The 15762-nt window shown below is 41.4% G+C and overlaps 1 pseudogene; it reads right to left on the reverse strand.

The window, feature by feature from the left end:
• The window catches only part of LOC121395696, a 457636-nt pseudogene extending 449953 nt beyond the window's left edge, over nucleotides 1-7683 (reverse strand).
• Between the last annotated feature and the right edge of the window lie 8079 nt (nucleotides 7684-15762).

Consider the following 15762-nt stretch of genomic DNA (forward strand, 5'->3'; position numbering starts at 1 on the left):
ACAACTCAAAATGGAGAATGGTATTCCCTCTAAGAAGCAAACAATTCAGAGCAAGGAACGTCTGAAGATTTGGCTCATAGTCTGTAAGAGAGTCATAAATTGGCAAAGGTAATTCCTGTAACTAAAAGCACCAATTGCAGCCACGAACAGTCCCCCTAAGCCTCTTGCTCATAGTTCCTGTACAGAGAGATCCACAAAACTTGGCAGCATAGGTAAATTTCCCCTCTAAACGAAAGCACATTCAGCAAGGAATCAGTCCCTAAATCTTGCCTCATATCCTGTACAGAGAGATCCTAAATTATGGCAGCAATAAGGTATCACCTTACTGAAGCACAAATTCAGCAAGGAACAGTCCCTAAGTTTTGCTCCATAGTCTGTACAGAAAGATCACGATAAACTATGGCAGGCATAAGGATTTCCCTGTTACAATAGAATCCCCCGAGAGGAACAGCCCTATAGTTTTTTGCTCATAGTCCCATGTACAGAGAGATCGATAACTGTAACAGGTAGGTGGTGTGTTATTCTTGTATAATCGCATTCCAAGCGCAGGAACAGCCTTAAGTTGTTGCTCATAGCTGTCTAAGGACGAGATCCAGTAAAACTAAATGGCGCCATTAAGGTTGTATGATTCTCTGTACTAGCACAACTAGCAAGGAACAAACCCTAAGTACTGTTGCTGCATGAGCCTGTACAGAAGATCCCATAAAATGCTGCATAGGTTATTCCCCTGTACATAGCACAAATCAGCAGGACAGCCCCTAAAGTATTTGCTCATAGTCTGTACAGAGAGAATCCAAAACTGTAACCAGTATGGGTATGATTCCTGTTTAGCTAACCCGCAAATTCGCTCAGGAGCAGCTTAAGTTTTTGCCTCATTAGCCTGTTAACAGACAGATACCATAAACTATGGGAGGCATAGGTTTTCCCTGTTGTACTAGCACAATTTTCAGCCGGAACCAAACCTAATGTCGGCCTCATACTGTACAGAAGAAGAAGTCTCCCCGGAAAAATCCTGGTGCTAGGTTTTTGGCCCTGTATAAGAAGCAATTTAGCAGGTAGCCCTACGTTTGCCATAGTCTTAACAGAGAAGATCCCATAAAACTATGCAGCATAGGTATTCCCTCGTAATTCGAACAATTAGCAGGAACAGTCCCCTATAGTTTGCTCATAGTCGTACAGAGAGGATTCCAAAACTATGGCAGCAAGGTATTTTCCCTCTAGAAGCAACAATTCAGGCAGGAACAGTCCTAAATTTGTCAATAGTCCTGTACAGAGAGATCCCATAAAATTATGGCAGCATAGGTATCCCCTGTACTAAGCACAATTCAGCAGGAACAAACCCTAAGTTTGCTCATAGCCTGTACAGAGACATCCCATAAAACTATGGCTGCATAGGTATTCCCTGTACTAAGCACAATTCAGCAGGAACAGTCCCCTAAGTTTGCTCATAGTCTGTACAGAGAGATCCCATAAAACTACGGCAGCATAGATATTCCCCTGTACTAAGCACAATTCAGCAGGAAACAGTCCCTAAGTTTGCTCAAAGCCTGTACAGAGAGATTCCAAAAAAACTATGGCAGCATAGGTATTCCCCTCTACGAAGCACAATTCAGCAGGAACAGTCCCCTAAATTTGCTCATAGTCTGTACAGAGAGATCCCATAAAATTATGGCAGCATAGGTATTCCCCTGTACTAAGCACAATTCAGCAGGACGACCCCTAAAGTTTGGCTCATAGTTCTGTACAGAAAGGATCCAATTAAAACTATGGCAGCATAGGGATTATCCCTGTACATAGCACAATTCAGCAGGAACAGCTAAGTTTGCCTCATAGTCCTGTACAGAAAGATCCCATAAAACGTAACAGTATAAGGTATTGCTGTACTAAGCCAATTCAGCAGAACAGCCCTTAAGTTTGCTCATAGCCTGTAAGAGAGATCCATAAATATGGCAGCATTAGGTATTCACATGTACTAAAGACATATTCAGCAGGAACAGTCCCTCATTTGGAGCTCATAGTCTGTAAGAGACGATCCCATAAAACTATAGCAGCATAGGTATTCCCTGTACTAAGCACAATTCAGCAGGAACAGTCCCCTAAGTTTGCTCATAGCCTGTACAGAGAGATCCCATAAAACTATAGCAGCATAGGTATTCCCTGTACTAAGCACAATTCAGCAGGAACAGTCCCCTAAGTTTGCTCATAGTCTGTACAGAGAGATCCCATAAAACTACGGCAGCATAGATATTCCCCTGTACTAAGCACAATTCAAGCAGGAACAGTCCCTAAGTTTGCTCAAAGCCTGTACAGAGAGATTCCAAAAAACTATGGCAGCAGAGGTATTCCCCCTCTACGAAGCACAATTCAGCAGGAACAGTCCCCTAAATTTGCTCATAGTCTGTACAGAGAGATCCCATAAAATTATGGCAGCATAGGTATTCCCCTGTACTAAGCACAATTCAGCAGGAACAGTCCCTAAGTTTTGCTCATAGTCTGTTACAGAAAGATCCAATAAAACTATGGCAGCATAAGGATTCCCCTGTACATAGCACAATTCAGCAGGAACAGCCCCCTAAGTTTGCTCATAGTCTGTACAGAGAGATCCCATTAAAACTGTAACAGTATAGGTATTCCCTGTACTAAGCGCAATTCAGCAGGGAACAGCCCTTAAGTTTGCTCATAGCCTGTACAGACAGATCCCATAAAACTATGGCAGCATAGGTATTCCCTGTACTAAGCACAATTCAGCAGGAACAAACCCTAAGTTTGCTCATAGCCTGTACAGAGAGATCCCATAAAACTATGGCTGCCATAGGTATTCCCTGTACTAAGCACAATTCAGCAGGTACAGCCCCTACGTTTGCTCATAGTCTGTACAGAGAGATCCCATAAAACTATAGCAGCATAGGTATTCCCTGTACTAAGCACAATTCAGCAGGAACAGTCCCCTAAGTTTGCTCATAGTCTGTACAGAGAGATCCCATAAAACTATGGCAGCATAGGTATTCCTCTGTACTAAGCACAATTCAGCAGGAACAGTCCCCTAAGTTTGCTCATAGTCTGTACAGAGATATACCATAAAACTATGGCAGCATAGGTATTCCCTGTACTAAGCACAATTCAGCAGGAACAGTCCCTAAGTTTGCTCAAAGCCTGTACAGAGAGATTCCAAAAAACTATGGCAGCATAGGTATTCCCCTCTACGAAGCACAATTCAGCAGGAACAGTCCCCTAAATTTGGACAGTAGAAAGATGCAGGTTGAGATTATTAAAATAGGGAAATATATGGGATACAGGAGTCAGAAAAAGCAAATGTTTTTTTTCCTCAGTATATGATACACAGGAGCTGGTTACAGTTCTGACGTTGTATTAGTGATGGGGCCTTTGCTCAAACAATTTGCAGGTATCTGACACAGGATAATGTGTCTATAGGGAAAGTTCAACTTTAAATTACATTTTAGTGTAATATTTTTGTAAGGTAACTTTTAGGGGCACATTTACTAAGCTCGAGTGTAGGATTAGAATGAAAAATACTCAAAGGTTTTTTTTGGCTACTTCGACCATCGAATTGGCTACTTCGAATCGAACGATTCGAACTAAAAATCATTCGACTATTCGACCATTCGATAGTCGAAGTACTGTCTCTTTAAAAAAAACTTTGACTACCTACTTCGCCACCTAAAACCTACAGAGCACCAATGTTAGCCTATGGAGAAGGTCCCTATAGGCTTTCCTAGCAATTTCTGATCGAAGGAAAATCGTTTGATCGATGGATTAAAATCCTTCGAATTGTTCAATTTAAAGGCTTTAATCGTTCGATTCGAAGGATTTAATCGAACGATCAAACGTTTTTTCCTTCGATCGAACGAAATGTGACAAATCCTTTGACTTCGATATTCGAAGTCGAAGGATTTTACTTCGACCCATAGTAAATGTGCCCCTATGTATGTTATAGAATTCTGAGCAACTTTTCAATTGGTCTTCATTATTTATTTGTTATAGTTTTTTAATTATTTGCTGCTTTCTTCTTAATTTCACCAGCTTTCATCTTAAATCCCATCTTAAAACACAAATATTCTGTAAGGCTACATGTATTGTTATTGCTACTTTTTACTCATCTTTCCATTTAGGCCTCTCCTATCCATATTGCATATTCTTATTCAAATCAGTGCATGGTCACTAGAGTAATTTAGACCTTAGCAACCAGATTGCTAAAACTGGAAACCTGCTGTGCTGAATAAAAGCTAAATAACTCAAAAACACAAATAATAAAAACCAACTGCAAATGGTGAACAACCCCTTTAAGTTATTTAACTTTTTTGTTCATGGTCAGGTCTCCAGCACGGAATTCTCTGTATTTTTCAGATTATCTGGTTGCTAGGATAGCCTCTTACCATAGCAACCATGCAGTGAATTGAATGACAGACAAGAAAATACATAGAAGGTTACAATAAAATTCCAATTGTAGCCTTACAGAATAGTTATTTTAGTTGTCAAGTTCCGTGCCATAGCCAATATTATATACATAAACTCTGTAGATAATAGTGGGCCTGATAAAGGGACCCAACATTCTAAAGTGCACTATATAATGAGTGTGTTCTGTATGCCCCAAAACACCTACTAAAGAGCACTATATTGCCTACAATGCCCCAAAGTGCCCAATTCACTCGTTCCGTTATCCGGAAACCCATTATCCAGAAAGCTCCGAATTACGGAAAGGCCGTCTCCCATAGATAAAATAATCCAAAAAAGAATTTCCTTTTTCTCTGTAATAAAAAACCAGTAGCTTGTACTTGATCCCAACTAAGATATAATTAATCCTTATTGGAAGCAAACCCAGACTATTGGCTCTATTTCATGTTTATATACTTAGGAAGAAAGTCCCAATGTAAAAACCTAAAAAAAAAAATGAATTATCTCACAGTAATATGTGGGGCCTATGTGCTCATGCCCCAGACCTACAGCTCGAGGTGGAAGTATCCAACCAAAGACGACAAACGTCAGGCACTTACACATCCCACAAACCGACTTGTAAAAGAACTGAGAACTTTATTTAGGCCACAAAATAGCTAAACACATAGCCTTATGCATTTCATGCCAGTGGGAACTTAAATATAGGCTTTCATTTCATGTTTACATGATTTTCTAGCAGACAAAAGTTATGAAGATCCAAATTCCATTATCTGGAATTCGAGCATTCTGGATAACAGGTCTCATACCTGTTCTACCAGTACCAGCAGCCTCTGTGTTTTGGGGGGGGGGGGTTGCTGGGAGTTGTATCACAAAAGCTATACAGGTATGGGACCTTTATCCAGAATGCTTGGGACCTTGACTTTTCCGGATAACTAATCTTTCCGTAATTTGGATCTTCATACCTTAAGTCTACTAGAAAATCATGTAAACATTGAATAAACCCAAAAGGCTGGTTCTGCTTCCAATAAGGATTAATTATATCTTAGTTCGGATCAAGTACAAGATACTGTTTTATTGTTACACAGAAAAAGGAAATAATTTCTAAAAATTTGGATTATTTGGATAAAATGGAGTCTATTAGAGATGGCAATTCTGTAATGTGGAGCTTTCTGGAATATGGGTTTACGGATATCGGATCCTGTACCTGTAGTATCAGAAGGTTTAAATCGTAAACTGGTCACTTGTAACGTGGCAGCTCGCAAGGCCCACCAATAACGGAGTATATCTGCACCCCGCCCCCATCAAATCCACACAATACTTTAGTGAACCCTAAATTTGGCTGAGCCCCCATCAAATCCACACAATACTTTAGTGAACCCTAAATTTGGCTGAGCCCCCATCAAATCCACACAATACTTTAGTGAACCCTAAATTTGGCTGAGCCCCCATCAAATCCACACAATACTTTAGTGAACCCTAAATTTGGCTGAGCCCCCATCAAATCCACACAATACTTTAGTGAACCCTAAATTTGGCTGAGCCCCCACCAAATCCACACAATACTTTAGTGAACCCTAAATTTGTCTGAGCCCCCATCAAATCCACACAATACTTTAGTGAACCTTAAATTTGGCTGAGCCCCTTACTGCATTTCTTTCGAGCAGATACTTGCTGAGAGTTGTAATACAACAAGAGGGGAATTTTATTGATTTCATCAAAGGTTTTTCACATTATTAGGACTTTATCCCTTCATCAGCGTCATCCACTCACACACTTGTGCCAAAACACACCACCTCCCACAGAACCCAGAACAGCAACGAGGAGGGACGGGTGCAATGTGGGAAACTGATACATGTAGAACATTAACCCCTTTCTCTCTCTGTTATATAGTGTTGTCATACAGAGATGTCTACAGAGCCCATGAGAAGGTTATCTGCCTCGTCCTGATCTAAAGAAAAAAAATCAGCTGTTGCTGGACTACAACTCCCAGAATGCTCTGACAGACAGAGAGGGTATGTGACCATTTAGGGAAGTGCTTTGGGGTTCAAGTTGCACTTTGCAGTCCTGTATTTGGTCTGGACCCTCCTTTAGCCCAAATAGATGTAGACAACAGTCTCTCTGCTATAATGTAGGCAGGACTATCCAGTGTGGATCTTAGGGTGTTTTTTGTATACTGTAGGTTAAAGCCTGTCCATAGTCTTCTACCATGACCCCTGAAATCATAACGGCATAGCCAAGACAACAAATGGGCATTTAAAGGGATACTGTCATGACAAAACATGTTGTGTTCTAAAGGCATCAGTTAATAGTGCTGCTCCAGCAGAATTCTGCACTGAAATACGTTTCTCAAAAGAGCAAACAGATTTTTTTTATATTTAATCTTGAAATTTGACATGGGGCTAGACATATTGTCAGTTTCCAAGCTGCCCCCAGTCATGTGACTTGTGCTCTGGTAAACTTCAGTCACTCTTTACTGCTGTACTGCAAGTTGGAGTGATATCGTCCCCCCCCCAGCAGCCTAACAACAGAACAATGGGAAGGTAACCAGATAGCAGCTCCCTAACACAAGATAACAGCTGCCTGGTAGATCTAAGAACAGCACTCAATAGTAAAATCCAGGTCCCACTGAGACACATTCAGTTACATTGAGTAGGAGAAACAACAGCCTGCCAGAAAGCAGTTCCATCCTAAAGTGCTGTCTCTTTCTGAAAGCACATGACCAGGCAAAATGACCTGAGATGCACTTACACACCAATATTATGTAACACATATTTGGGCTGCACAGCACACAAATAGTTAAACTGTCCAGCTAGCAGTAGATGAAGGGTGGGTGTTCCCCCCCCCCCCCGAAACGTTGATGTTTGGTGGCTGAATAAAAGGGGATAATCCCCGACTGCACTAATCGGTGTGTGCGGATCTGTTTCTTTTACACATTGGCAGCTAGCAGTAGAAGCATGGGTTACACTGCGACCTACACAACAGGGTCAGGGCCTTCGCCATGTGGAAGTGTTCCCTCTATGGTGTAGTGCAACTACATCCCCCAGGCTACTGTGCATACAACAAAAGATGGGCGCCAGGAGGTTCCTGCAGTAAAACAGAAACTGTTTATTTAACTATACATGAGGCAAGTGACCACAGGTTTAGTACTCACGCAGGAGCTGAGGCAATAGCACTTTTCTTACAAAGAGCTGCAGCCATTAGGCATTTCTCACAGAGGAAAGGTCTCCATTCACGGGGTTACCTGGTCCCCGACTTCTTCCCCAAAGCACATGGGCCTTTCTGGGCCTAGCTGTAGCCAGGCTCCCCTGAGCCCACCCAGCTGGATCAGCATCCACAGGCCAAAGAGGAAGTGGCCGCTCCCTACACTCACTATATAGCAGTGTAGCAGGGGCGTGTCATTCTCTCTGGCAGATCACTCTAAGAAAAGGTGGGCCTTAAAGCTGCAGGGCAGATTAACCCATAGGGGCCCCTACAATTACAACAATAAAAAAAAATACACTTGCTGGTTCAGGAATGACATTTTATATTGTAGAGTGAAATATTTGCAGTGTAAACGGTGTCATTTAGAAATAAAAACGACATCATAAAAATCATGACCGAATCCCTTTAACCTAGACCACCCTGATCACCAGGCTCGGTCCCAACAAACTGGGCTCCCTACTGGGTGCTATCCACACAAACTGAGACCTATGCCATTTTATTTCATTCATCAAACATCATTAAATGTTTATAGAACTAAAGCCCTAAATGCTGCAGTTTATATATTGACTTTACTGTACCAGCCCAGAGGTTTAGCAGGTCTATAAGAGGAATTCTGATGCAGAATCCACTGGTTTCCATGCTGTCGTGTAATGTAAATCTAAATGAATTATATCATATCAGTTTTATATAGTGCATTACATATTGTATATATACTGTATAATGTATATTTATATCATATATATATACACATATGGATTCAGTCCACTTCAGTTTAGAATGGTGAATTACAGCTATGTGACTCCCCTCACACTTCGCCAGGCGTAGTTTCGCCAGCGCTCTGCAATTTCACTAAAATCCGAAGTTGCGCTCAGGGTTAGCGTAAGGTTGCGAAGTTGCGCTAGCGTTGATTCGCTAAGCTAAGCGAAGTTACGCTAGCGATGGTTAATTTGCATACGGCGCCAAATTCAAATTTCAATGGAGGTATATGTAGCAGCACACAAATGCCTGGGAAACCTTCAAAACATCAAATAAAATTTTTATTTTGCCCTACACATGTGCCCACTGTCTAGTTAAGTTGCCATGAGTAAGAAATGTAGGGGGGAAGGAGGGGAGCCCCAAAAAAAATTACGATCCTTTTCAGCCTATCACCCATAATATAGAAAAAACGCCAGCGTTTTTTGGGACATAGAAAAAATTTGAACTTTTTTTGAAGCAATCCCTATCTACTCTATTGCGCTTCGCCTGGTCTGAGGTGGCGAAGGAAGTCTAGCGTAAACGGTAGCGGTCAGTACAATGCGCGTGTTAGTGAATTTGCGTAGTTACATCCGTTGCGCAAATTCGCCAGGCGTAAGGGTGCGAAGTAACACTAGCAAATTTACGCTGGCGTTAGTGAATTTGCGAAGTAACGAAAATGCCCAACGCTAGCGAATTGACGCTAGCGTTAGGTGCTTCGGCGCTTAGTGAATTTGCCCCTATATGTGTCTATCTGTGGTGTACCTTCTCCTACCATTCCATGAGATACTCTGATCACTTCTTCACATCATTCTAATTTACCCTTCTGTCTTCTCTGCCCTTGATAAGCTTCTTATCTTTTTCTCCTGTCTTTCTCTTCTGCTTTCACTTTTACTTTCCCTTATTATATGTTTCTGTCTCCTTCATATGGTCCTTCTTCTCCTCGCAAGGTCATCAAAGAAAACAGAAGCCAGAGGAAGAGCAGTTCATAAAACTCTCATTGTTCTTCTCCTCACCACTTGCTTCATTCTGCCTTTTTTAACTTTCAACTTCTGTTTTCCTTCTCTTTCCTTCTTGTATTTTTCCTCTCTTCTTGCCTTGTCCTCTTCCTTATTCTTCTCTTTTTCCCCTTTACCCATCTCTGTCTTTCTAATGTTCTCTCCCTGTCATTCTTTCACTTCTCTCCTTTCCATCCTGCTCTTTTCTCTCCTGACCTTTCACTGCCCTGATATCATGTTTTCACTTATTCATTGTGTCTTCTCTTCTTTTCTGCTCTCTGTCATTCCTATTAATCTTCTGCTTTCTCTCTTCCCCTTTGTATACTATTTTGCTTTCTTCTTTCACCCATCTATTCTCCTCTATCATTCAACCTCTTATGCACTGTCCTCCTTCGTAATGCTGTCTATCTTGCTCACGCCTTCGCTCTTCTCCTCAACCCTTGTCACAGCTCCTTTCAATTTCTCTTCTGTTCTTCCCCATCTTTCCTTCACATCTGTACCCTTTCTCTCTGTCTACAGTGTCCATTGTTCCCCATTGTCCAATGCTCAGTTTCTTTTTCACATTCAGTCTCAAGCTCTTTCTTCCTCCTCCCTCAAGGTTGTCCAAAGTTTCTTATCTGCCTTGAGTTTAATAGAGAAGAGGACCCTAAATATCCATATATGTCCATGGCTTAATCGTGCTACAGTTTGCTGTACATTACATTAAAATACAAGGCAATGAAACTCATGAACTACCCAAGCTATACCAGTGGCCCTAATTGGGAGTGTTCAAGAAGCCAACCTGCTGCTTGTTTTGTGCTTTGACTCACCCACATACTAAAGTCTCACCAACATACTAAAGTTTTCCCATCATATCTGAGGCCTGTGGTTATATCATAGAGAAATTTGCAATTACCACAACATTCCTGTAATTTTATAATTTTGTGAGCACTTTTAAAGGCTAAGGAAACCCATCCTTGGGATGTTTCATGCCCACTACACTCTGATCCTCACCACGTTCATCTAGTTACAATGGCATTTTGCCCAGTTTAGCCCTTGACCCAGCTCAATTTGCCATGTATGAAGTACTTTGCAAAGAATGTAATAAATTGCAGTCTATCAGTCCTATGGCAATGACCCAAGAGCTTACACAAGACTCTGTTTCATAAAGAGCCAATCACCCAGACAGCATAAACCAGATCTCTTAAAAGAAACGCACATAAACATGGGGTAATTACAGAATCCTTGGCTCACTCAGAACCCCAAGGCAGACAAGCAACAGCTTCAAAGGTTTGGGTCAATGGGCTTTATCATTCTCCTTCAGTTATGATCAGATTAGGGCATACATGTACCCCTGTGGGAAGAAAAATTACAATTACAAACAGGGCCGGGCCAAGGTATTTTGGCACCCTAGGCAAGAACTTGAATTAGTGCCCCCCGCCCGGTGGTCCTGCATTACCATTTCCCACCTTACCATTCATATTGTACACTGTACCTGTGCCAGCAGCCATCATGTTGCCCCATGTACCTGTGCCAGCACCTATCATAGTGCCCCCCTTTGTACCTGTGCCAGCAGCAGCCAAAAATCCATCATACTGCCCCCAAATATGTACCTGTGCTAGCAGCAGCAGCCAAAAATCCATCATATTGCCCCTAATCATCTGTTTACCTCTGCTAGAAGCTGCCAAGGGGGAGGTGGGGGTTGAAACAAGCAGTTTATAAAATTGAAAACTATTAAAGGCCACGCAAACCAATGTTTAAAAAAAATACCCTTAAAAGTGTGCCCCCCACATGATTGCGCCCTAGGCGGTCGCCTACCCTGCCTACCCCTAGTTGCGGCCCTGATTACAGATCCCATTTTAATTCTAGAATTAACACTAACCTTGTGTTAGAAAATGATCACATCCCCCAGCTCAACTGGCCCTCCCTAACTGATGATGGTGGATGGTATACAGGGGCTTACACTTTCAACAGGGGGGTGGGTTATTATTGTTCACCAGCAGGGACACCCAAAACGAGAGTGTCACAAGATTCAGGCCAACAACACTAGCTCTTAGACTTGATAATGCCCCATATCCTTCGTGTAGCCATGTCTACCAACATTTGTAGGCCTGCTTCTCATCTGTGCTGGTTACACCCAAATGCAATGATTCACCGCAAACCACACCCACTTTCCATCAATCCCACCCCCTTGGGACTGTCATTCAGGATTGCCCCACCTACATCTGGATCATTGGTGGTAAGTACATAGAATATTTAAAGGGATACTGTCATGGGAAAAAAAATTTTTCAAAATGAATCAGTTAATAGCGCTGCTCCAGCAGAATTCTGCGCTGAAATCCATTTCTCAAAAGAGAAAACCAATTTTTTTATATTCAGTTTTGAAATCTGACATGGGGCTAGACATTTTGTCAATTTCCCAGCTGCCCCTGGTCATGTGACTTGTGCCTGCACTTTAGGAGAGAAATGCTTTCTGGCAGGCTGCTGTTTTTCCTTCTTAATATAACTAAATGTGTGGGACATGGGTTTTTACTATTGAGTGCTGTTCTTATATCTACCAGGCAGCTGTTATCTTGTGTTAAGGCCCCCATAGACGCGACGATTCTTCTTTGCGAAACGACCGATTTCAGCGCAGCCTGACCGATTCGTCAAATTATCGTGCGGTTAGTGGGATTCAAACGATCGAACATCTTACGATTTTTCGTCCGACATCTGCCAGGAAATTGATCGGCCAGGTTAAAAAATCTTTGTCGGTCCCAGTACAATCTATGGATGTTTGCAGGGCCAAGCAGGCAGCTCCCCTTTGTTTTCCTGGTAAATTGGTCGTTTTAGTTGATGGACAGTTCGAACGTTCGTACGATGGTTCTCAGAAGATCTTGGTCTCACGATGTGGATTGGATCTGTTGAAAATCTGTACATCTATGGCCAGCTTTAGGGAGCTGCTTTATCTTGTGTTAGGGAGCTGCTATCTGGTTACCTTCCCATTGTTCTTTTGTTTGGCTACTGGGGGGGGGAAGGGAGTGGGATGATATCACTCCAACTTGCAGTACAGCAGTAAAGAGTGATTGAAGTTTATCAGAGCACAAGTCACATGACTTGGGGCAGCTGGGAAATTGACAAAATGTCTAGCCCCATGTCAGATTTCAAAATTGAATTTAAAAAAATCTGTTTGCTCTTTTGAGAAATGGATGTCAGTGCAGAATTCTGCTGGAGCAGCACTATTAACTGATTCATTTAAAAAAAATGTATTTCCCATTACAGTACCCCTTTAAGAAGGGTTTATTGGGAAAAGTCAACAAAAATTCCAAGAATGGCATCCTTAAATCTAACCCTATTTATGTGTTATGGTAATATCAACTGTTACACTACAGCCCTTTTCCACTGCATTCTCTTGCCTCACTATACACACTTGTACCACAGTTACTTTGACACCATCTTGAATTATTATGCAGATTATCAAGCAGCGACAGCCACTTCTCCTGATGTCACCTGACTTTATTATACACAGTTTAATATTACACACATTTCTTTCTGATACCATGATATTATCTTACTTCACTGTCCCATAGTCATATTCCCTTCCTCTGACATCATCTTGCCTTACTACAAACACCACTTTCGCAAAAAAAGAGATTAATCTGTGATACTTTGCTATTTTTAAACAACCATTTAAGTAATTTTTGTCGCAAACAACCATCAGATTGTGTGTGTGTGTGTGTGTGAGACACATCTGGGATTTTTCCGTTTTCTGAGTTGTTGATTCTACCACCTGGATTCTGTCATTTCCCAAGATCCCTAGAAGTTTAGCTGAGGGTTCCCTTACCTTTTTGGTTTTCGTTCATGTATCCAACAAGGAAGGGGTAGCGCAGAAGAGGAGGCAGATCAGGAATGAGGGAAACGAGAGCTCCAGATGGACACAAGGCTGCAAGAAATAAAGAGAAATCAGTGCTGACCCCTTGAGTTGGACTCTTGGCCACTGATTAACCAGACAGGCACACGGCCAGGGTCTCTGCCAGGAACAGGCCGGTCACATATGCTCATAGACAGTGACACACATACAGGGCCGCACAGCTCATGTGACGCACATTAAACAAGATATAAACCTATTTATTAGTAGCCCTCATCTTCCTTTATAATGACAGTGTGATATATAGATCATTACAGAACATATATATATGGGGGGGAGTAGGTTTCCCTTACACAATACAGTATGCGGGTACAGCTTAGGATATGCATATAACCTTCCTTATTATGTAATTGTATTTTTATATGTGCAGGAGCTGCCATGTTGTTTCCCTTCCTACAGTGTGAGGATATAATTTGTGTGCCCAGAGCATTCCTTCTGTATTTATTCCAATGGTTGTGAGCTCTCATATTGTTTCCCTTCCTACAGTGTGAGGATATAGTTTATTGTGTGCCCTGAGCATTCCTTCTGTATTTATTTCAATGGATGTGAGCTGTAATATTGTTCCCATCCTACAGTGTGAGGATATAGTTTATTGTGTACCCAGAGCATTCCTTCTGTATTTATTCCAATGGGTGCGAGCTCTCATATTGTTTCCCTTCCTACAGTGTGAGGATATAGTTTATTGTGTGCCCAGAGCATTCCTTCTGTATTTATTTCAATGGATGTGAGCTGTAATATTGTTCCCATCCTACAGTGTGAGGATATAGTTTATTGTGTACCCAGAGCATTCCTTCTGTATTTATTCCAATGGGTGCGAGCTGTCATATTGTTTCCCTTTATACAGTGTGAGGATATACTTTATCGTGTGCCCAGAGCATTCCTTCTGTATTTATTCCAATGGGTGTGTGCTGGCAAATTGTTTCCCTTTCTACAGTATGAGGGTATAGTTTATTGTGTGCCCAGAACAATCCTTCTGTGTCTATTTGTATTTAAACCTATGGATGTGAGCTGCCATATTCTTCAGCCACTGGTTTTCCCTTTCTGTTTAATATTTTATTTGTTTTATAATTTTTTAGAAATGCACTTGCACATTTTATAGTATTATAGTGTATTAAGTGGAAAAAGTCAGCCCTCCTGAATTTTTCAGGAGTCACCTGTAGTGTTGCACTTGGGACAGGACAGGAAGCACATTCTGGGCAAAATAGGTTGTGGTCTGGGCAGAATTAAGCATATTCAGGGATAGAGCTGCAGTTAGGCTTATTCCTCTGTTTTTTCAGATCATATTGCTTGTGATGTCTCATCCCTGCAGGAAAAGAACACATATAACACATATCACATAAGGAGTAAAAGCAGATCTGCTGCCCCTATACCTGCGCACCCACTTCCTTCCCTCCATCAGAGCCACTTTGTTACTCCTCCATCATGGCTATCTTTGTATTTGTATCAGAGATTTCCTGGTAACCATAAAGGGCAATTCATTATGAACATGCCATGCAATATTTATACCTGGGACCTCTGATTTCCATTTTTTAAAAACTGATTTACTTTTTAATAAAACGGAAGCTTGTACTTGATCCCAAATAAGATATAATTAATCCTTATTGGAGGCAAACCTAGCCTATTGGGTTTATTTAATTTTTACATGCTTTTTAAGATATGGAGATCTAAATTATGGAAAGACCCCTTATTTGGAAAGCCCTGCATTCTGTATAACAGGTCCCATACCTGTAAAGGCTTCTATAGTGCTAAGAAGACATAGGAAGAGAGCCACATTGGCAGGGAATTTAGGCAAAATGGAAGGGCAGGAGGCTATAGGGCAACTCCTGGTATGATAGTGGTCTGGCTTCCCATAGTATATATGTAACAAGCCAAATGACTAAACAGTGCAAAATGGCCAATATCTGTCATCTTTCTGGAAATTCTACATGTTGCGCTGACCAGCACCTCAGTACAGAAAGTACAGCTCTTTTGATGGAATATGCATCTTAGCTTTATAAATAAACAGCACCACCTATTGGCTAGTGGCTTACAACAGAAATCCTCATAGCCAGGCTTACAGGGAGGCCCATAACAAAACAGGGATCTGAAAGCTTTATTTTGGGACCTCTATGGGTAACACTGTTTTGTAACTCTATGCATATTGGGCATATGTATAGAAGACCCCTGCCATTCTTATTTATGATTTATTTTATCTTGGTACCTATTGGCATTGAGATTTGGAACCCAGTTATCTCGTTACAGAAGTAAAATGACACAATAACTCAGGCAGATTTATTTCTGGTCATGGTAAGGGACACTTGTTGAGCTTTCATTGACACCATCACTGCTCCAACAACAGGAGGCACGTCTCCTTTAATGACTTACAGCAGGTCATGGGGCTGTTACTATTGGGTATCTGAGTGAGGGGCTGTCACCTTTCAGTTACATTTTAGTATGTTATAGAACGGCCAGTTATAAGCAACTTTTCAATTGGCCTTCATTATTTATTTATTTTTTTTATAGTTTTTTTAAATTATTAAATTATCTTCTGAC

Source organism: Xenopus laevis, chromosome 7L, assembly GCF_017654675.1.
Source record: "Xenopus laevis strain J_2021 chromosome 7L, Xenopus_laevis_v10.1, whole genome shotgun sequence".
Classification (NCBI taxonomy): Eukaryota; Metazoa; Chordata; class Amphibia; order Anura; family Pipidae; genus Xenopus; species Xenopus laevis.